Below are 21761 nucleotides of genomic sequence, written 5' to 3'. Positions count from 1 at the left end.
TCAGATACTATGACACCAAATTCAAAATGGGGAGGTTTAATTGTGATGTTTGTTAAATTAAGGTAGATACAGTGACACCAGGTGCACAGTAGGAATAAAGGTTAACAGTGATGTACAGTTGACTGGGGCAGATGCTGTGCCACTGTGTTCACAGTGGGGATAATTTTAATTGTGAAGTATGTTAAATTATGGTAGATACAGTGACAGCAGGTACACAGTGGGAATAAGGTTTATCAATAATGTACAGTAACTGAGACAGATACTGTGACACTGTGTTCACAGTGGGGAGAAGGTTTAACGGTGATATACGATAAATTGAGGTAGATACCATGACACGAAGTGCACAGTGGGGATAAGGTTTAACGGTGATATTCCGTTAGACTGAGGCAGATTCTGTGACACCAGGTTTACAGGGGGAGTAGACTTAACGATGATGTAGGGTTGACTGAGACAGATACTAAGATAATGGCTTCAGAGCATTGAGAAGTTTTAACAGCAATGTACTATAAACTGTGTCATGCATTGTGACACAAGGTTCACATTGGGGAGAATATTTAACGGTAAGATTAGTCGAACTTGGCAGATATTGTGATACCGAGTTCAGAGTATTGAGAAGGTATAACAGTGATGTACAATAAACTGTAGCATAGACGGTAAGACAATGTTCAGAGTTGGGAGAAGGTTTAACGGAGATGTACGGAAGACTGAGGCAGACACTGTGGCATGAGGTTCACAGTGGGTAAAGGTTTAACGGTGATGTACGGTAAATTGAGGTAGGTACTGTGACTACAGGTGCACAGTGGCGATAAGGTTTAATGGTGATGTATGGTAGACTGAGGCTGATACCGTGAGCCTGGGATCAAAAAGGTGAGGAGGTTTAACAGTTATATATGATAAACTCAGTGAGATACTGACACCAGGTTCACAGGGGTTGAATCTTTAACGAACATGTACGGTAGGCTAAGACTGACACTGTTACACTGGGTGCAGAGCAGTGAGAAAATCGAACAGTAATGTACGATAAACTCTGTTAGTCACTCTGATACCAGGTTCACAGTGAGGATAAGGTTTAATGGTGATGTACAGTAGACTGAGGCAGACACTGTAACAGCAGATTCACAGTGGGGAGAATGATTAACGGTGATGTACGGTAGACTGAGACAGATACTGTCACACAAGGTTCACAGGGGGAGAAATTATAAAATTGATGTACAGAAGACTGAAGCAGAAACTGTGAGATAGGATTCACAGTAGTGACAAGGTTTTACATTGATGTACTATAAACTGCGTCAGATACACTGACACCAAGTTCACAGTGGGGAGAAGGTTTAACACTGATGTACAGTAAATTGAGATGGATATCGTGACACCAGGTGCACAGTGGGAATAAGGTTTAACAGTAATGTAGAGTAGACAGAGGCAGATGCTGTGACACTGTGTTCTCAGTGGGGAGAAGGTTTGTGATGTTTGTTAAATTAAGGTAGATACAGTGACACCAGCTGCACAGTGGGAATAAGGGTTAATAGTGTACAGTTGACTGGGGCAGATGCTGTGTCACTGTGTTCACAGTGGGGAGAATATTTAATTTTGATGTTTGTTAAATTAAGGTAGATACAGTGACACCAGGTGCACAGTGGGAATGAGGTATATCAGTAATGTAAAGTAGACTGAGACAGATACTGTGACACTGTGTTCACAGTGGGGAGAAGGTTTAACGATGATGTACGGTAAATTGAGGTAGATACTGTGACAATAGGTGCACATTGGGGATAAGTTTTAATGGCGATGTACGGTAGACTTAGGCAGATACTGTGATCCCGGGTTCAAAACTGTGAGGATATTTAACAGTTATATATGATAAAGTCAGTCAGATAATGTGGCACCAATTTCACAGGGGGTGAAGCTTTAACGATCATATACGGTAGGCTAAGACAGACATTGTTACACTGGGTGAACAGCAGTGAGAAAATCTAACAGTAATGTACGGTAAACTGTGTCAGATACTCTGATACCAGATTCACAGTGAGGATAAGGTTCAATGGTGATGTACTGTGGACTGAGGCAGATACTGTGACTCCCGGGCTCACAGTAGTGAGAAGCTTTAGCGGTGATGTAAAATTAAGTGTGGCAGATAAAGTAACACCTAGTTCACATTGAGGAGAGGTTCAATGGTGATGTACGAATGACTGTGGAAGATGCTGTGACTCCGGATACACAATGGGAAGAAGGTTTATAGGTGATGTATGCTAACTGACACCGGGTTCACAGCAGTGAGAAGATTTAACAGTAATGTACGATAAAATGTGTCAGATACTGTGATACCATGTTAACAGTCGGGAGAAAGTTTAATGGTGATATACGGTTGACTGAGGCAGATACTGTGACAGCAGGTTCACAGTGGGAAGAATGATTAACAGTGATGTACGTAGACTGAGACATATACTGTCACACGAGGTTCACAGTGGGAGAAGGTATAAAGTTGATGTACAGTAGATTGAGCCAGAAACTGTGAGACAGGTTTCACAGTCATGATAAGGCTTAACATTGATGTACTATAAACTGTGTCAGATGCTGTGACACCAAGTTCACAGTGGGGAGAACGTTTAAAAGTGATGTACGGTAAATTGAGATGGACTCCGTGACGCCAGGTTCACAGTGGGAATAAGGTTTAACAGTAATGTACAGTAGACTGAGGTAGATGCTGTGACACTGTGTTCACAGTGGGGAGAACGTTTAATTATGATGTTTGTTATATTAAGGTAGATACCGTGACACCAGGTGCACAGTGGGGATAAGGTTTAATGGTGATGTATATTTGACTGTGTCAGATACTGTGAGTCAGGTTCACAGCAGGAGGAAATTTTAACGATGATGTAAAATAAATTGTGGCAGCTAAAGTGACACCAGTTTCGAAGTGTGGTGAGGTTGAATTGTAATGTACAGAAGACTTGAGACAGATACTGTGACACCGGATCACAATGGGGAAAATGTATATCAGTGCTGAAAGATAAACTGTGTAAAATAATATGACTCAAGTTTCACAGTGGGGATAAATTGAACAGTAATGAATGATGAAATGTGTCAGATACTGTGACCCCAGCTTCACAGTGGGGAGAAGGTTTAATGGTGATGCACAGTAGACTGAGACAGATACTTTGACACCGGATTCAAGGGGTAGAAGGTTTAACGATGATGTACAGTAGACTGAGACATATAATGTGACTCTAGGTTAACAGCAGTGAGAAGGTTTAACAGTAATATACAATAAACTGTCAGATTCCTTGATAACAGGTTCACAGAGGGGAAAAGGTTTAACAGTGATGTTCCGTTAGACTGAGGCAGATACTGTGACACCAGGTTTACAGGTGGAGTAGGCTTAACGATGATGTACGGTTGACTGAGACAGATACTAAGATAATGGCTTCAGTGCATTAAGAAGTTTTAACAGCAATGTACGATAAACTGTCATGCATTGTGACACAAGTTTCACATTGGGGAGAATGTTTAACGGTAAGATTGGTAAAACTTGGCAGACACCGTGACACAGAGTTCAGAGTATTGCGAAGGTATAACAGTGATGTACAATGCACTGTAGCAGAGACTGTAAAACAATGTTCACAGTTGGGAGAAAGTTTAGTGGAGATGTGCGAGAGACTGAGGCAGATACTGTGACACGAGGTTCACAGTGGGTAAAGGTTTAACGGTGATGTATGGTAAATTGAGGTAGATACTGTGACAGCAGGTTCACAGGGGGTGAAGCTTTAACGATCATGTATGGTAGGCTAAGACAGACTCTGTTACACTGGGTGCACAGCAGTGAGAAATTCTAACAGTAATATATGTTTAACAGAGATGTGCGGAAGAACGAGGTGCACAGTGGGGATAAGGTTTAATGGTGATATTCCGTTAGACTGAGGCAGGTTCTGTGACACCAGATTTACAGCAGGAGTAGGGTTAACGATGATGTACGGTTGACTGAGACAGATACTAAGATAATGGCTTCAGAGCATTGAGAAGTTTTAACAGCAATGTTCGATAAACTGTGTTATGCATTGTGACACAAGGTTCACATTGGGGTGAATGTTTGTCTTGGGTAAACTTATACCCCATTTTGTTCATTTTAGATTGGTCACAGTGTTCGAGTTACTGAAAGAAAATAGACACACACACCGAGAGCAGTTCAGTTTATACAAATTTTTATTACTAAATCTAAAGCTGAATTCACACTACAATATGCAAGCCCTTCCCAATTATACTTATCGATTATCTGGACTGGTCCCAACTGCCGATGCGCGGCAACGACTGCACACTTGTAGTAGGTTGTCGGGGCACCGGTAGCAGCTTCTCTACCTCCCTCGACCGGGACGTTAGCTGGACTCTTGAAGTTCTTCTTGCTGAGAGATGTTGCCACCTCTTGGAGTGTCTCTCCCTTCAGCAGTGGAACCATGGCATATATTACCCAAAAGTTGTTTACTTCAGATCTTCTCTCTTTGAACAAATGGTTTAATTATCTTCAAAGTCTCCTGACAGTCTGTGACCAACGAAAGAAAACTGCATCTCTGTGCCTCATAAGTGTAAATTAGATATGTCTTCCTATTCAACTGCATCCTGGGCCCCGTGTTGGAATTTAGACGTGTCTACTAAATATGCATCCTGGGACTCATAGTGTAAACCAGATGTGTCTACTAATTCTAAAAAAAACAGGCAAGTTCTCAGCCTTGCAGAAGCAAAGACTGCAAAAGTAAGAAACACAGTTTAAGTCTTCCATTTACATTCGACAGCATCGAGTCCACGCTGCTGAAGATCCAGCTGCGCTGGGTGGGTCACGTCTCCAGAATGGAGGACCATCGCCTTCCCAAGATCGTGTTATATGGCGAGCTCTCCACTGGCCACCGTGACAGAGGTGCACCAAAGAAAAGGTACAAGGACTGCCTAAAGAAATCTCTTGGTGCCTGCCACATTGACCACCGCCAGTGGGCTGATATCGCCTCAAACCGTGCATCTTGGCGCCTCACAGTTCGGCGGGCACAACCTCCTTTGAAGAAGACCGCAGAGCCCACCTCACTGACAAAAGGCAAAAGAGGAAAAACCCAACACCCAACCCCAACCAACCAATTTTCCCCTGCAACCGCTGCAACCGTGTCTGCCTGTCCCGCATCGGACTTGTCAGCCACAAACGAGCCTGCAGCTGACGTGGACATTTACCCCCTCCATAAATCTTCGTCCGCGAAGCCAAGCCAAAGAGAGGGACATTCCACCACTTGGTCACAGGCTGTCAGGCACGAGACTTAACAAGCATTTGAGTACAGAAGGGGCGAAAAAGAGAAACTAAAACTATGATAATCACAAAAATAAACAATGCGAGCAACCAATGGAGAATATTGTGGCCCAATCCCCCAAATGTACCAGCTAACCATGAAAAAGGATTCCAACCAAGGCTCAAACTATTCTTGTTGGCCACAATACCCAGACACTGAAGCTCATGAACAGATTTTGAAACATGCTGAACAATATCAGATACATTAGTGGATACATCGGGAACATACGAGCAACATTCAGAACCGACAACAGCACACGTGCCACCCTGTTTTGCTAAAAGAAAATCCAGGGCCATACGATTCTGTAAGGCCACTGTCCTGACAGCAGAGAGCTCGTGATTAAGGTCATTAAGGCCCTGACTGGCAGACGAAAGGGTGAAGGATGTCTCATTGGCAATAGAACTCATCAGATCATATAATTTGTGAACCTCTTGGGAAATATGAATAACGCCTTAACCTGGGATCAAGGCACCAAAGAAAATCTCGGCATATGCCGAAGGACAGGGGACTATGATGCAAGTAGGGGACGGTGTATGCCAAATAGCAGCAACCACCCCAGGTAAGGGGTAACCACGCAAAAAGGGGAATATGCCAGACAGTCACTGTATCCCAATGCATCAGCAGCCTTATCGGGGAACTTACAAAAGCAGATAGAGCCCTTCACATGTTGAGAAACAATAAAATGGGGGGGGGGGGGGTTGATATTATAAGGTGGGGTACAAATATGCCATCCTTGAAAAATACCCAAAATTTCACTTAGACTAAAGAACCTGGCCTCCTCAGGCACAGGCTTATTAACATCAATGTGAACCCTGCCTTTGGAGGATCAAAATATTTCCAGGCAGCAACTTCCTTTCTGGTTAAAGGAATGGGGATCATGGGAATGCCTGTACCAGTATGCAAAGGGCCTATGGTACAAATCCAACAATCAGATATATGCAATCGGTGAGCGTACGCATAGGAAACATGGAGAAGGGAATTGTCGGACAAATCTGAGGGTATGTTAAATGGTGAAGTAGACAACCAACCCTCCACAGAACCGGAATCCTCCCACCACTTAGCGACAGGTGGTGCAGAGTTATTACAAGACAAAGAGCGGGTACAAAAATGACCATCACAGAAGAAGGAGTTGAGTCCTTCAGTTGTTCCATCCACAAACAGAATAAAGGAACCGTGACCGGCAATAATATATTTATATAAGCTGCACTTGAAGCAGGTGACCGAGGACCTCATTGGTGTAATGCATCTGGCCGTGTCCCCCACGGGCAACTCCCTTGGAATGTCCTCGACATTACAAATCCAATTGCTGGCACCAAAGCAGCTGTTAAGCCAGATCAACAGGAGCACAAGATGGAGGATCTGGAACAAAGAAGCCTGACATATGTCACTCACAATGCCGTAAATGTTCAGTATTTAAACAAACTAAATCATCCTGTCCCTCAATAGCTACACACTGAGTATTACCCTGGGCAGGTGTCACTATTTCCCCTTTTACAGGAGGGCCACTACCTGATGGTGCCACCCATACCTTTTGTCCAGCATTCTCTGGCTCAGGAATGGGGGGCAATGACTGTTTTTCCTCTGGAATAGGCTGTAGTTCAGAAGCGTGAACAAGTCGGTGGAAAGGTGTACCTCCCTTCAAAGGGCGATGATTCAAATTGTCGACTGCCTGCTGCAGCACATGGCACCACCCCTTCAGGGTCCCCAGTGGTGTTAACAAACGAATTTGTTCCTTCAGTAAGCAATTCATTCGTTCAACTAACCCAGCAGCCTGTGGGTAATAAGGAATATGGTGGACCCATAAAATACTGTTGTCATCTGCCCAATCACAGATTGCTTTCCTGGAGAAGTGCGAGCCATTATCAGACTGAATTTCCTCTGGTACATCATAACGAGAAATTAAATGGTTTAGTCCTTGGATAGTGCTAGCTTGGTCAGCCGTCTTTGTGGGAAAAGCAAAATCCAGGCCCGAAAAGGTGTCAACCATTACTAGGATGTAACGTTTACCCATACAGTCTGGCATGGGGCCTATGTAATCAATTTGCCAGACTGCAGCTAAGCGAGCTCCCCGTCTTATTCGGCCATGCGGACCAAGAGGAACGGTGTGGGACTTCACAAGCTGACATGCTGGGCATGTACGCACGACCATGCGGACATCGTCCTGATGGACGGGTAAGGCATGTGTACGGGCCCACATAGCTGATCTCTTCTCCCCCAAATGGCCACTCTGTTCGTGTGCCCATCGAGCCAGGGGGACGGCATTGGCACGGCTGATAGTGGCAAGCTGATCTGCTACTGCATTATGTTGTGCCATGTTCGTCGTCACATTGGTATGGGCGTCAATGTGATATACGGTTATCTCACAATGATGGGAAGCATCCTACAACAGCTGCCACAACTGTTTGCCTCATACTGGGCGGTCATGTATCAGCCAGTCGTTCTTTTGCCAATCAGGCATCCATATCACTAGTCCATTAGCCACAGCCCAGGAATCAGTAAACAAGCGAAGAGGGTGATCATGGGGGTCTAGTGGTAAAGTGACCGCCTTCAACTCAGCATACTGACTGGAGCCACCATCCCCCTCCTCCATAAGTGAGTTCCCGACTTGGGATGGTGAGCCACCGCCTTCCACTTCTGCTGTCCTTGCACCCACCGGCTGCTACCATCAGGAAACCAGGTGTCCTCTTGTTCTGCTTCCTGTACCCTCTCTTCCGTGGTCTCTTGGATCATCACATCATCAATATAATGTTGAATTGAGAGAGAAGGCGATACTGGCACCATCTCCAAATCACGGGCAATTAGGCTGTGGCAAATAGTGGGAGAGTGTACATAGCTCTGAGGGAGGCAGGTGAAGGTATACTGGCGCCCCCTCCAGGTAAAGGCGAACTGATCCTGTGAGACCTCAGCTATAAGAATACTGAAGAAGGCGTTAGCGAGATCAATGACAGCATACCATGTTCCTGAGTTCCCAGTAGCAATGTTTTCAATAAGGGTAACAATGTCCGAAATTGCCGAAGCCAGTGGTGGGGCAAGTTTGTTCAAAAAATTATAGTCAACTGTTATTCTCCAGGAGCCATCCGGCTTCTGGATCGGCCAAACAGGGCTATTAAAGGGCGACGTTGCGGGCCTCACGACCCCTTCTTCTTGCAGAGCATCGATGGTGGCAGTAATCTCTTCCTGCCCCCCAGAGAGGCGATATTGTGGAATGCATACTGGTTTTGGGGGGGAAGGCACCATCACAGGATCCCACTTGGCCCGACCCACCACTAATCTTTTAGTAATAGTCCGAATTCCAAATGCAAATCCCCCTTGGCTAGTATTAAGGGCCGTACCGGCCAACATATTAATACCCAGGATACACTAGTCAGTGGCAGCCACCAGGGCACGTAACCATATAGGGGAAGGGCCATCACCCACCGTGGCATGGACTTTTATTTCCTTTGCCAATAGACAATGACAATAGACAATAGGAGCTGGCCCATCGGGCCAGCACCGCCATTTTAGATCATGGCTGATCATTACCAGGGTGATCGCTCCTCCCATCCCTTCTATTTGAAATGTTGGTCCAGTCCAGAGGTCAGGGTTACCCAGAATCACCGAGTGCTCCACACCGGTATCAACCAAGGCTAAGTATTGGCGGTCTTTACCCCCACCCCAATGGACTGTTAATGGTATGTAGAGCCGTGGGTCCCCGTGTATCAATGGAGTAGACATGGGGGCCCTGCCCACACCCTCATGCTTTAGTAGGGTTCGGGGGCTTCCAGGCCCACATGCCACTATTATCCATGAGCCTTTTTAACCATTTGTTGTATCTCAACGCGGATAACTGGAGCAAGAGAAGCTGGCTCAGTGGGAGCAGCAGTGGGAGCAGAAGGCACAGCTGGGCCAGGAGGACTCAACAGCTGGGGAAGATGTTCCCCTGACCCTCTTATAAAGGACTGCAGTAGGTTTCCCATCAATATCACTTTTAGGTACGCCTAACTTCAACAAGGTTAGAAAAAGGTCCTTTCTTGGTCCGTTGTTAGCAGCAGCCCCTCTCTTTTCATCCTGCTTGTCTGATGTAACCTGGGCTGTACGTGAGTGGATTTTACTTCTCAACTCTAATTCTCTAAGCCCAGATAAGGCGTGCACCGCCTCAGACACAGGGTGCCCAATTAGCGGACAGAACCAGTCCCCGTACAGTGGGTTGGGCGGAACGAACCAATCTGGTATGTATTCGAGCTGTGAATATCTCTACATCAGGGCTCCCCCCATATACCCACAGCCTCAAATGCCCTGCATACAAGGCAGAGGCCAGGGCCTGCTGACAAATTCCTTATCATGGCACGAATACGATGTGGATCGGGTTCTACTCCATGCCTTTCTTTATCTGCACAGAGCTGCTGCCGGAGTTTAATATTACGGCAGATCGTTTGGACATGCTTATCTTCCCATTCTTTGGCTTGGCCCTGACTGGTGCAAACAATCTCACTCATCATGGAACAGCGTTGTCACAGGGCTTCTAGCTCCTCCTCTAGTTGCTCTCTCTTACGCTGAGATTCTACTTCTCATTGAACTGATTCTGCTTCACGCTGAACAGTGGTGTAAGGCTGTGGGCAGCCAGCAGCCAAAAACCGTCCGTCAACATCCCCTTTTTAACAGGAAATTTACTTTCTCGAAGGAGAGTTGCAACCCACTCTCCCAGAGGCACACTTGATGGATCTAACTTCTCATCCCAACTGAGGGGTGGTCCCAACAAAGACAGAGTATTGGCCAACATGCCAAACCCATCGTCTTTGGAAGTCCATCCCGGACTTTCTTTCGGTGAAACATCTTGAGACCAACCCTGCTCGCAGCGCCAATTGTCTTGGGTAAACTTATACCTCTTACTTTGTTTGTTTTAGATTAGTTACAGTGTTCGAGCTACCGAAAGAAAATAGACACACACACCGAGAGCAGTTCAGTTTATACAAGTCTTTATTACTAAATCGAAAGCTGAATTCACACTACAATATGCAAGCCCTTCCCAATTATACTTATCAATGCTCGGACTTGTCCCAACTGCCGAAGCGAGGCAACGACTGCATACTTGTAGTAGGTTGTCGGGGCGCCGGTAGCAGCTTCTCTACCTCCCTCGACCGAGACGTTAGCTGGACTCGTGAAGTTCTTCTTCTTGCTGAGAGATGTTGCCACCTCTTGAAGCAGTGGGACCATGGCATATATTACCCAAAAGTTGTTTACTTCAGATCTTCTCTCTTTGAACAAATGGTTTAATTATCTTCAAAGTCTCCTGACAGTCTGTGACCAACAAAAGAAAACTGCATCTCTGTGCCTCATAAGTGTAAATTAGATATGTCTTCCTATTGAACTGCATCCTGGGCCCCATGGTGGAAATTATGTCGACTAAATATGCATCCTGGGCCTCATAGTGTAAACCAGATGTGTTGAACTATTGTGACACCGAGTTTAGAGTATTGAGAAGGTACAACAGTGATGTACAATAAACTGTAGCAGAGACTGTAAGACAAAGTTCAAAGAACTTTAACAGAGAAGGTTTAACAGAGATGCACGGAAGTCTGAGGCAGATACTGTGGCATGAGGTTCACAGTGGGTAAAGGTTTAACGGTGATGTACGGTATTCTACTACATTTTCTTCTTCTACTTTGTATTTGTCTTCATCTACTTCTTGTTCGTCTTCGTCTTCTTCTTCATCTTCTTCATCTTCTTCTTCCTCCTCCTCTTCTCCTCTTCTCCTCCTCCTTCTTCTTCTTCTTCTTCTTCTTCTTTTTCTTCTTCTTACTCTTCTTCTCCACCTTCTTCTTCTTCTTCTTCTTCTTCTTACTCTTCTTCTCCACCTTCTTCTTCTTCTTTTTCTTCTTTGTCTTCTCCTTCTTCTTCATCTTCATCGTATTCCCTTTCGTCTTAGTCTTCATCGTCATTTAGACTTCATCCTCTTCTTCTTTTTTGTCTTCGTCTTCTTCTTCGACTTTGTATTCATCTACTTCTTCATTGTCTTCTTCGTTCATCTTCTTCTTCTTCTTCTCCTCCTTCTCCTTCTCGTCATCTTCGTCTTCCTCTTCTACATCTGCTTCTTCTTCTTTGCCTTCCTCTTTGTCTTCGTCTTCGTCTTTGTCTTATTCTTCATCTTTTTTGTCTTAATCTTCTTCATCTTTGTCTTCGTATTTGTCTTCATAATCTTCTTCTTCTTCAATTACATCATCTTTTTCTTCTTCTTTTTCTTCTTCTTCATCATCTTCTTCTTCTCCTCCTCCTCCTTCTTGTCATCTTCGTCTTCCTCTTCTACATCTGCTCCTTCTTCTTCGCCTTCCTCTTTGTCTTTGTCTTCTTCTTCGTCTTTGTCTTATTCTTCATCTTTTTTGTCTTAATCTTCTTCATCTATGTCTTCGTTTTTGTCTTCATATTCTTCTTCTTCTTCTATTACATCATCTTTTTCTTCTTCTTTTCCTTCTTCTTCTTCTTCTTCTACTTCTTCTTCTTCGTCTTCTTCTTCTCCTTCTTTTTCTTATCCTTCTTCTTCTCCTTCTTCTTCTTTGTCTTCTTATTTGTCTTCTTCTTCTTCTTCATCTTTCTTTTTCTACATCTAATTCCTCTTCATATTCTTATTTTACTGCTTCTGCTTCTTCTTCTTCTTCTTCTTCTTCTTCTTCTTCTTCTTCTTGTTCTTCTTTTTCTTCTTCTCCTTCTTTTTCTTCTTATTCTTCTTCTTCATCTTCTTCTTCTTCTTCTCCTCCTCCTCCTTCCCATCGTCTTCGTCTTCCTCTTCTACATCTGCTTCTGCTTCTTTGCCTTCCTCTTTGTCTTTGTCTTCGTCTTCGTCTTTGTCTTATTCTTCATCTTTTTTGTCTTCTTCATCTTTGTCTTCGTTTTTGTCTTCATATTCTTCTTCTTCTTCTATTACATCATCTTTTTCTTCTTCTTTTTCATCTTCTTCTTCTTCTTCACCTTCTTCTTCTTCTTCTTCTTCTTCTTCTTCTTCTTCTTCTTCTACTTCTTCTTCTTCTTCTTCGTTTCTTCTTCTCCTTCTTTTTCTTCTTCTTCTTCTTCTCCTTCTTCTTCTTTGTCTTCTTCTTATTTGTCTTCTTCTTCTTCTACTTCTTCATCTTTATTCTTCTGCATCTAATTCCTCTTCATATTCTTATTTTACTGCTTCTGCTTCTTCTTCTTCTACTTCTTCTTCTTCGTCTTCTTCTTCGACTTCTTCTCCTTCTTTTTCTTCTTCTTCTCCTTCTTCTTCCTCTTTGTCTTCATCTCATCGTCTTCGTCTTCAACTTCTTCTAATTTGTCTTTGTCTTCTTCTTCTTCTTCTCCTTCTTTTTCTTCTTCTTCATCTTCTTCTTCTCCTCCTCCTTCTTCTTAGTCACTTAATTCATCTTATTCTACTGTTTTTTTCTTCTTTTCTTCTTGTTCTTCTTCATCTTCCTCATCCTCTTCATCTTCTTCTTCTACTTTGTCTTTGTCTCCTTTTTATTATTTTTCTTCTGTTTCTACTTCATCTTCTTCATCTTCTTTTTCTTCATCTTTTTCATCTTCCTCGTCCTCGTCATTTTTTTCTTCATCTTCTTCGTCTTTTTCTTCTTCTTTGTCTTCATCTCATCGTCTTCATCTTCCTCTTCTACATCTGCTTCTTCTTCTTCATCTTCCTCTTTATCTTCGTCTTCGTCTTTGCCTTATTCTTCATCTTTTTTGTCTTAATCTTCTTCATTTTGTCTTCGTTTTCGTCTTCATGTTCTTCTTCTTCTTCTATTACATCATCTTTGTCTTCTTCTTCTTCTCCTCCTCCTCCTTCTCCTCTATCATCATCTTCTTCTTCTTCTTTCATCTTCTTCTTAGTCATCTTCTTCATCTTCTTCTTCATCTTTTTCGTCTTATTCTTCTTCTTCTTCTTCTTCCCCCTCTCCGCCTCCTCCTCCTCCTTCTTCTTCTTTTTCTTCTTTGTCTTCTCCTTCTTCTTCATCTTCTTCGTATTCTCTTTCATCTTAGTCTTCATCTTCATTTAGACTTCATCCTCTTCTTCTTATTTGTCTTCATCTTCTTCTTTGCCTTTGTATTCATCTACTTCTTCTTTGTCTTCTACTTCTTTGTCTTTTTCTTCTTTGTCTTCTTCTTCTTCTTCTTCTTCATCTTCTTCGTCTTCTTCTTCTCCTTCTTCTTCTGTTTCTTCTTCTTCTTCTTCTTCTTTTTCTTCTTCTTCATCTTCTTCTTCTTCTTCTCCTCCTCCTCCTTCTCGTCGTCTTCGTCTTCCTCTTCTACATCTTCTTTTTCTTCTTCACCTTCCTCTTTGTCTTTGTCTTCGTCTTCGTCTTTGTCTTATTCTTCTTCTTTTTTGTCTTAACCTTCTTCATCTTTGTCTTCGTTTTTGTCTTCATATTCTTCTTCTTCTATTACATCATCTTTTTCTTCTTCTTCTCCTTCTTCTTCCACTTCATCTTTCTTTTTCTGCATCTAATTCCTCTTCATATTCTTATTTTACTGCTTCTGCTTCTGCTTCTTCTTCTTCTTCTTCTTCTTCTTCTTCTTTTTCTTCTTCTTCTTCTTCTCCTTCTTCTTCTTCTTTTTCTTCTTCTTCTTCTTCTTCTTCTCCTCCTCCTCCTCCTTCTCGTCGTCTTCGTCATCCTCTTCTACATCTGCTTCTTCTTCTTCGCCGTCCTCTTTGTCTTCATCTTCATCTTCGTCATTGTCTTATTCTTCATCTTTTTTGTCTTCTTCATCTTTGTCTACGTTTTTGTCTTCATATTCTTCTTCTTCTATTACATCATCTTTTCCTTCTTCTTGTTCTTCTTCTTCTTCTTCCCCTCCTTCTTCTTCTTCTTTTTCTTCTTCTTCTTCTTCTTCTTCTTCTTCTTCTTCTTCTTCTTCCTTCTCCACTTCTTTTTCATCTTTCATTTACTGCATCTAATTCCTCTTCATCTTCTTATTCTAGTGCTTCTGCTTCTTCTTCTTCTCCTTCTTCTTTGTCTTCTTCTTATTTGTCTTCTTCTTCTTCTTCTTCATCTTTCTTTTTCTGCATCCAATTCCTCTTCATATTCTTATTTTACTGCTTCTGCTTCTTCTACTCCTCCTTCTTCTTCTTCTTCTTCTTCTTCTTCTAATTCTTCTTCTTCTTCTTCTTCATCTTCGTCTTCTTCTTCTCCTCTTCTTCTTTTCCTTCTCCTTCTTCTTCTTCTCCTTCTTCTTCTTCTTCTTTTTCTTCTTCTTCATCTTCTTCTTCTTCTTCTTCTTCCTCTTCTTCTTCTTCATCTTCTTCTTCTTCTGCATCTTCTTCTTCTTCTTCTTCTTCTTCTTCTTCATCTTCTTCGTCTTCTCCTCCTCCTTCTCGTCGTCTTCGTCTTCCTCTTCTACATCTGCTTCTTCTTCTTCGACTTCCTCTTTGTCTTCGTCTTCGTCTTTGTCTTAACTTTCATCTTTTTTGTCTTAATGTTCTTTATCTTTGTCTTCGTTTTCATCTTCATATTCTTCTTCTCCTTCTTCTTCTTCTTCTCCTTCTTCTTCTTCCTCTTCTTCTTCTACTTCTTCTTTCCCCTTTTCGTCTTCTTCATCTTTCATTTCCTGCGTCTAATTCCTCTTCATCTTCTTATTCTACTGCTTCTGCTTCTTCTTCTTCTTCTACTACTTCTTCTTCTTCTTCTTCTTCTTCTTCTTCGTCTTCTTCTTCATCTTCTTATTCTTCTCTTCTTCTTCTTCTTCTTTGTCTTCATCTCATCGTCTTCGTCTTCAACTTCTTCTAATTTGTCTTTGTCTTCTTCTTCTTCTTCTCCTTCTTCTTCTTTTTCTTCTTCTTCACCTTCTTCTTCTTCTCCTCCTCCTTCTTAGTCACTTAATTCATCTTATTCTTATGATTTTTTCTTCTTCTTTTCTTCTTCTACTTCTTCATCTTCCTCATCCTCTTCATCTTCGTCTTCATCTTCTTCTACTTTGTCTTTGTCTCCTTTTCCTTCTTTTTCTTCTGTTTCTAATTCATCTTCTTCATGTTCTTTTTCTTCATCTTTTTCATCTTCCTTGTCCTCGTCATTTTCTTCTTCATCTTCTTCTTCTTCTTCTTATTCTTCTTTTTTTTCTTCTACTTCTTCTTCGTCTTTTTCTTCTTCTTTGTCTTCATCTCGTCGTCTTCATCTTCCTCTTCTACATCTGTTTCTTCTTCTTCGTCTTCCTCTTTGTCTACATCTTCATCTTTGCCTTATTCTTCATCTTTTTTGTCTTAATCTTCTTCATCTTTGTCTTTGTTTTCGTCTTCATGTTCTTCTTCTTCTTCTATTACATCTTCTTTTTCTTCTTCTTCTCCTCCTCCTCCTCCTCTATCATCATCATCTTCTTTCTTCTTCTTTCTTCTTCTTCTTTATCTTCTTCTTCATCTTATTCTACTGCTTTTTCTTCTTCTACTTTGTATTTGTCTTCATCTACTTCTGATTCGTCTTCGTCTTCTTCATCTTCTTCTTCTTCTCCTTCTTCTTCTTCTTCTACTTCCTCCTGTTGTTCTCCTTCTCCTCCTTCTTCTTCTTCCTCTTCTTCTCCACCTTCTTCTTCTTCTAATTCTTCATCTTCTTCTTCATCTTTTTCTTCTTTGTCTTCTCCTTCTTCATTGTCATCGTATTCTCTTTCGTCTTAGTCTTCATCTTCATTTAGACTTCATCCTCCTTCTTATTTGTCTTCATCTTCTTCTTCGCCTTTGTATTCATCTACTTCTTCTTTGTCTTCTTCTTTTTTGTCTTCTTCTTCTTCTTTGTCTTCTTCTTCTTCCTCCTCTTCTTCTTCTTCTTCTTCTTCATCTTCGTCTTCTTCTCCTCATTCCTCTTCTTTTCCTTCTTCTTCATCTTCTTCTTCTCCTCCTCCTCCTCCTTCTCGTCGTCTTCGTCTTCCTCTTCAACATCTACTTCTTCTTCTTCGGCTTCCTCTTTGTCTTCGTCTTCGTCTTCGTCCTTGTCTTATTCTTCATCTTTTTTGTCTTAATCTTCTTCATTTTTGTCTTCGTTTTTGTTTTCATATTCTTCTTCTTCTATTACATCATCTTTTTCTTCTTTTTCTTCTTCTTCTTCTCCTTCTTCTTCTTCTTCTTCTTCTTCCTTCTCCTCTTCTTCTTCATCTTTCTTTTTCTGCATCTAATTCCTCTTCATCTTCTTATTCTACTGCTTCTGCCTCTTCTTCTTCTACTTCTTCTTCTTCTTCGCCTTCTTCTTCGTCTTCTTCTTCTCCTTCTTTTTCTGCTTCTTCTTCTTCTCCTTCTTCTTTGTCTTCTTCTTCTTCATTTTCTTCATCTTCTTCTTCGTCTTCTTCTCCTCATTCTTCTTCTTCTTCTTTTTCTTCATCTTCTTCTTCTTCTTCTTCTTCTCCTCCTCATCCTTCTCGTCGTCTTTGTCTTCCTCTTCTACATCTGCTTCTTCTTCTTCGCCTTCCTCTTTGTCTTCGTCTTCATCTTCGTCTTTGTCTTATTCTTTATCTTTTTTGTCTTAATCTTTTTCATCTTTGTCTTCGTTTTCGTCTTCATATTCTTCTTCTTCTTCTATTACATCATCTTTTCCTTCTTCTTCTCCTCCTCCTCTATCATCATCATCTTATTCTTCTTCTTTCTTCTGCTTTTTAGTTTTCTTCTTCATCTTATTCTAGTGGTTTTTCTTCTTCTACTTTGTATTTGTCTTCATCTACTTCTTATTCGTCTTCGTTTTCTTCTTCATCTTCTTCTTCTTCTTCCTCCTCTTATTTTCCTCCTCCTTCTTCTTCTTCTTCTTCCCCTTCTTCTCCACCTTCTTCTTCTTCTTCTTCTTCTTCTTCTTCTTCTAATTCTTCATCATCTTCTTCATCTTCTTCTTCCTCCTCCTCTTCTCCTCCTCCTCCTCCTTCTTCTTCTTCTTCTTCTTCTTACTCTTCTTCTTCTTCTTCTTCTTCTTCTTCTTCTTCTTATTCTTATTCTTCATCTTCTTCTTCTTTGTCTTCTCCTTCTTTTTCATCTTCATCGTATTCTCTTTCGTCTTAGTCTTCATCTTCATTTAGACTTCCTCCTCTTCTTCTTTTTTGTCTTCGTCTTCTTCTTCGCCTTTGTATTCATTTACTTCTTCTTTGTCTTCTTCATCTTCGTCTTCTTCTTCTCCTCTTCTTTTTTTCTTCTTCTTCTTCTTCTTCTTCTTCTCCTTCTTCTTTTTCTTCTTCTTCACCTTCTTCTTCTTCTTCACCTTCTTCTTCTTCTCCTCCTCCTTCTTCTTAGTCACTTAATTCATCTTATTCTAATGTTTTTTTCTTCTTCTTTTCTTCTTCTTCTTCTTCATCTTCCTCATCCTCTTCATCTTCATCTTCAACTTCTTCTACTTTGCCTTTGTCTCCTTTTCCTTCTTTTTCTTCTGTTTCTACTTCATCTTCTTCATGTTCTTTTTCTTCATCTTTTTCATCTTCCTCATCCTCGTCATTTTCTTCTTCATCTTCTTCTTCTTCTTCTTCATCATCTTCTTCTTTTTTTTCTTCTACTTCTTCTTCGTCTTTTTCTTCTTCTTTGTCTTCATATTGTGGTCTTCATCTTCCTCTTCTACATCTGTTTCTTCTTCTTCATCTTCCTCTTTGTCGACATCTTCATCTTTGCCTTATTCTTCATCTTTTTTGTCTAAATCTTCTTCATCTTTGTCTTTGTTTTCGTCTTCATGTTCTTCTTCTTCTATTACATCATCTTTTTCTTCTTCTCCTCCTCCTCCTCCTCTATCATCATCACCTTCTTCTTCTTCTTTCTTCTTCTTCTTAGTCTTCTTCTTCATCTTATTCTACTGCTTTTTCTTCTTCTACTTTGTATTTGTCTTCATCTACTTCTGATTCCTCTTCATCTTCTTCTTCTTCATCATCTTCTTCTTATTCTTCTTCTCCTTCTTCTTCTTCTTCCTCCTGTTGTTCTCCTCCTCCTCCTTCTTCTTCATCTTCACCTTCTTCTTCTTCTAATTCTTCATCTTCTTCTTCTTTGTCTTCTCCTTCTTCTTCATTGTCATCGTATTCTCTTTCGTCTTAGTCTTCATCTTCATTTAGACGTCATCCTCTTCTTATTTGTCTTCATCTTCTTCTTCGCCTTTGTATTCATCTACTTCTTCTTTGTCTTCTTCTTTTTTGTCTTCTTCCTCTTTGTCTTCTTCTTCTTCCTCCTCTTCTTCTTCTTCATCTTCATCTTCGTCTTCTTCTCCTCCTTCTTCTTTTTCTTCTTCTTCTCCTCCTTCTTCTTTTTCTTCTTCATCTTCTTCTTCTTCTTCTCCTCCTCCTCCTCCTTCTCGTCGTCTTCGTCTTCCTCTTCTACGTCTGCTTCTTCTTCTTCGCCTTCCTCTTTGTCTTCGTCTTCGTCTTCGTGTTTGTCTTATACTTCATCTTTTTTGTCTTAATCTTTTTCATCTTTGTCTTCGTTTTCGTCTTCATATTCTTCTTCTTCTTCTATTACATCATCTTTTCCTTCTTCTTCTCCTCCTCCTCTATCATCATCATCTTATTCTTCTTCTTTCTTCTGCTTTTTAGTTTTCTTCTTCATCTTATTCTACTGGTTTTTCTTCTTCTACTTTGTATTTGTCTTCATCTACTTCTTATTCGTCTTCGTTTTCTTCTTCATCTTCTTCTTCTTCTTCCTCCTCTTATTTTCCTCCTCCTTCTTCTTCTTCTTCCTCTTCTTCTCCACCTTCTTCTTCTTCTTCTTCTTCTTCTTCTAATTCTTCATCATCTTCTTCATCTTCTTCTTCCTCCTCCTCTTCTCCTCCTCCTCCTCCTTCTTCTTCTTCTTCTTCTTCTTACTCTTCTTCTTCTTCTTCTTCTACTTCTTCTTATTCTTATTCTTCATCTTCTTCTTCTTTGTCTTCTCCTTCTTTTTCATCTTCATCGTATTCTCTTTCGTCTTAGTCTTCATCTTCATTTAGACTTCCTCCTCTTCTTCTTTTTTGTCTTCGTCTTCTTCTTCGCCTTTGTATTCATTTACTTCTTCTTTGTCTTCTTCATCTTCGTCTTCTTCTTCTCCTCTTCTTTTTTTCTTCTTCTTCTTCTTCTTCTTCTTCTCCTTCTTCTTTTTCTTCTTCTTCACCTTCTTCTTCTTCTTCACCTTCTTCTTCTTCTTCTCCTCCTCCTTCTTCTTAGTCACTTAATTCATCTTATTCTAATGTTTTTTTCTTCTTCTTTTCTTCTTCTTCTTCTTCATCTTCCTCATCCTCTTCATCTTCGTCTTCAACTTCTTCTACTTTGCCTTTGTCTCCTTTTCCTTCTTTTTCTTCTGTTTCTACTTCATCTTCTTCATGTTCTTTTTCTTCATCTTTTTCATCTTCCTCGTCCTCGTCATTTTCTTCTTCATCTTCTTCTTCTTCTTCTTCTTCATCATCTTCTTCTTTTTTTCTTCTACTTCTTCTTCGTCTTTTTCTTCTTCTTTGTCTTCATATTGTGGTCTTCATCTTCCTCTTCTACATCTGTTTCTTCTTCTTCGTCTTCCTCTTTGTCGACATCTTCATCTTTGCCTTATTCTTCATCTTTTTTGTCTAAATCTTCTTCATCTTTGTCTTTGTTTTCGTCTTCATGTTCTTCTTCTTCTTCTATTACATCATCTTTTTCTTCTTCTCCTCCTCCTCCTCCTCTATCATCATCATCTTCTTCTTCTTCTTTCTTCTTATTCTTAGTCTTCTTCTTCATCTTATTCTACTGCTTTTTCTTCTTCTACTTTGTATTTGTCTTCATCTACTTCTGATTCCTCTTCATCTTCTTCTTCTTCATCATCTTCTTCTTATTCTTCTTTTCCTTCTTCTTCTTCTTCCTCCTGTTGTTCTCCTCCTCCTCCTTCTTCTTCATCTTCACCTTCTTCTTCTTCTAATTCTTCATCTTCTTCTTCTTTGTCTTCTCCTTCTTCTTCATTGTCATCGTATTCTCTTTCGTCTTAGTCTTCATCTTCATTTAGACGTCATCCTCTTCTTCTTATTTGTCTTCATCTTCTTCTTCGCCTTTGTATTCATCTACTTCTTCTTTGTCTTCTTCTTTTTTGTCTTCTTCCTCTTTGTCTTCTTCTTCTTCCTCCTCTTCTTCTTCTTCATCTTCATCTTCGTCTTCTTCTCCTCCTTCTTCTTTTTCTTCTTCTTCTCCTCCTTCTTCTTTTTCTTCTTCATCTTCTTCTTCTTCTTCTCCTCCTCCTCCTCCTTCTCGTCGTCTTCGTCTTCCTCTTCTACGTCTGCTTCTTCTTCTTCGCCTTCCTCTTTGTCTTCGTCTTCGTCTTCGTGTTTGTCTTATACTTCATCTTTTTTGTCTTAATCTTTTTCATCTTTGTCTTCGTTTTCGTCTTCATATTGTTGTTCTTCTTCTATTACATTATCTTTTTCTTCTTCTTCTCCTCCTCCTCTATCATCATCATCTTCTTCTTCTTTCTTCTGCTTTTTAGTTTTCTTCTTCATCTTATTCTACTGCTTTTTCTTCTTCTACTTTGTATTTGTCTTCATCTACATCTTATTCGTCTTCGTTTTCTTCTTCATCTTCTTCTTCTTCTTTTTCTTCTTCTTCTTCCTCCTCTTCTTTTCCTCCTCCTCCTTCTTCTTCTTCCTCTTCTTCTCCACCTTCTTCTTCTTCTTCTTCTTCTTCTTCTTCTTCTTCTTCTAATTCTTCATCATCTTCTTCATCTTCGTCTTCTTTGTCTTCTCCTTCTTCTTCATTGTCATCGTATTCTCTTTCGTCTTAGTCTTCATCTTCATTTAGACTTCATCCTCTTCTTCTTATTTGTCTTCGTATTCTTCTTCGCCTTTGTATTCATCTACTTCTTCTTTGTCTTCTTCTTCTTTGTCTTCTTCTTCTTTGTCTTCTTCTTCTTCCTCTTCTTCTTCTTTTTCTTCTTCTTCTTCTTCTTCTTCTTCCTCTTCTCCTTCTTCTTCATCTTCTTCTTCTTCTTCTTCTTCTTCTTTATCTTCTTCTTCTTCTCCTCCTCCTTCTCGTCGTCTTCGTCTTCCTCTTCTACATCTGCTTCTTCTTCTTCGACTTCCTCTTTGTCTTCGTCTTCTTCTTCATCTTTTTTGTCTTAATGTTCTTCATCTTTGACTTCGTTTACTTCTTCATATTCTTCTTCTATTACATCATCTTTTTCTTCTTCTTCTTCTTCTTCTCCTTCTTCTTCTTCTTCTTCTTCTCTCTCGTTTTCTTCTTCATCTTTCTTTTTCTGCGTCTAATTCCTCTTAATCTCCTTATTCTACTGCTTCTTCTTCATCTTCTTCTTCTTCTTCTTCTTCTTCTCCTTCTTCTTCTTCTTCTTCTTCTTTGTCTTCTTCGTCTTCTTCTTCTCCTTCTTTTTCTTCTTCTTCTTCTCTTCATCTTTGTCTTCTTTGTCTTCTCCTTCTTCTTCATTGTCATCGTATTCTCTTTCGTCTTAGTCTTCATCTCATTTAGACTTCATCCTCTTCTTCTTATTTGTCTTCGTATTCTTCTTCGCCTTTGTATTCATCTACTTCTTCTTTGTCTTCTTCATCTTCCGTCTTCTTCTTCTCC

This window comes from Narcine bancroftii, chromosome 12, assembly GCF_036971445.1.
Source record: "Narcine bancroftii isolate sNarBan1 chromosome 12, sNarBan1.hap1, whole genome shotgun sequence".
Taxonomy (NCBI): Eukaryota; Metazoa; Chordata; class Chondrichthyes; order Torpediniformes; family Narcinidae; genus Narcine; species Narcine bancroftii.
This window is presented reverse-complemented; position numbering follows the sequence as displayed.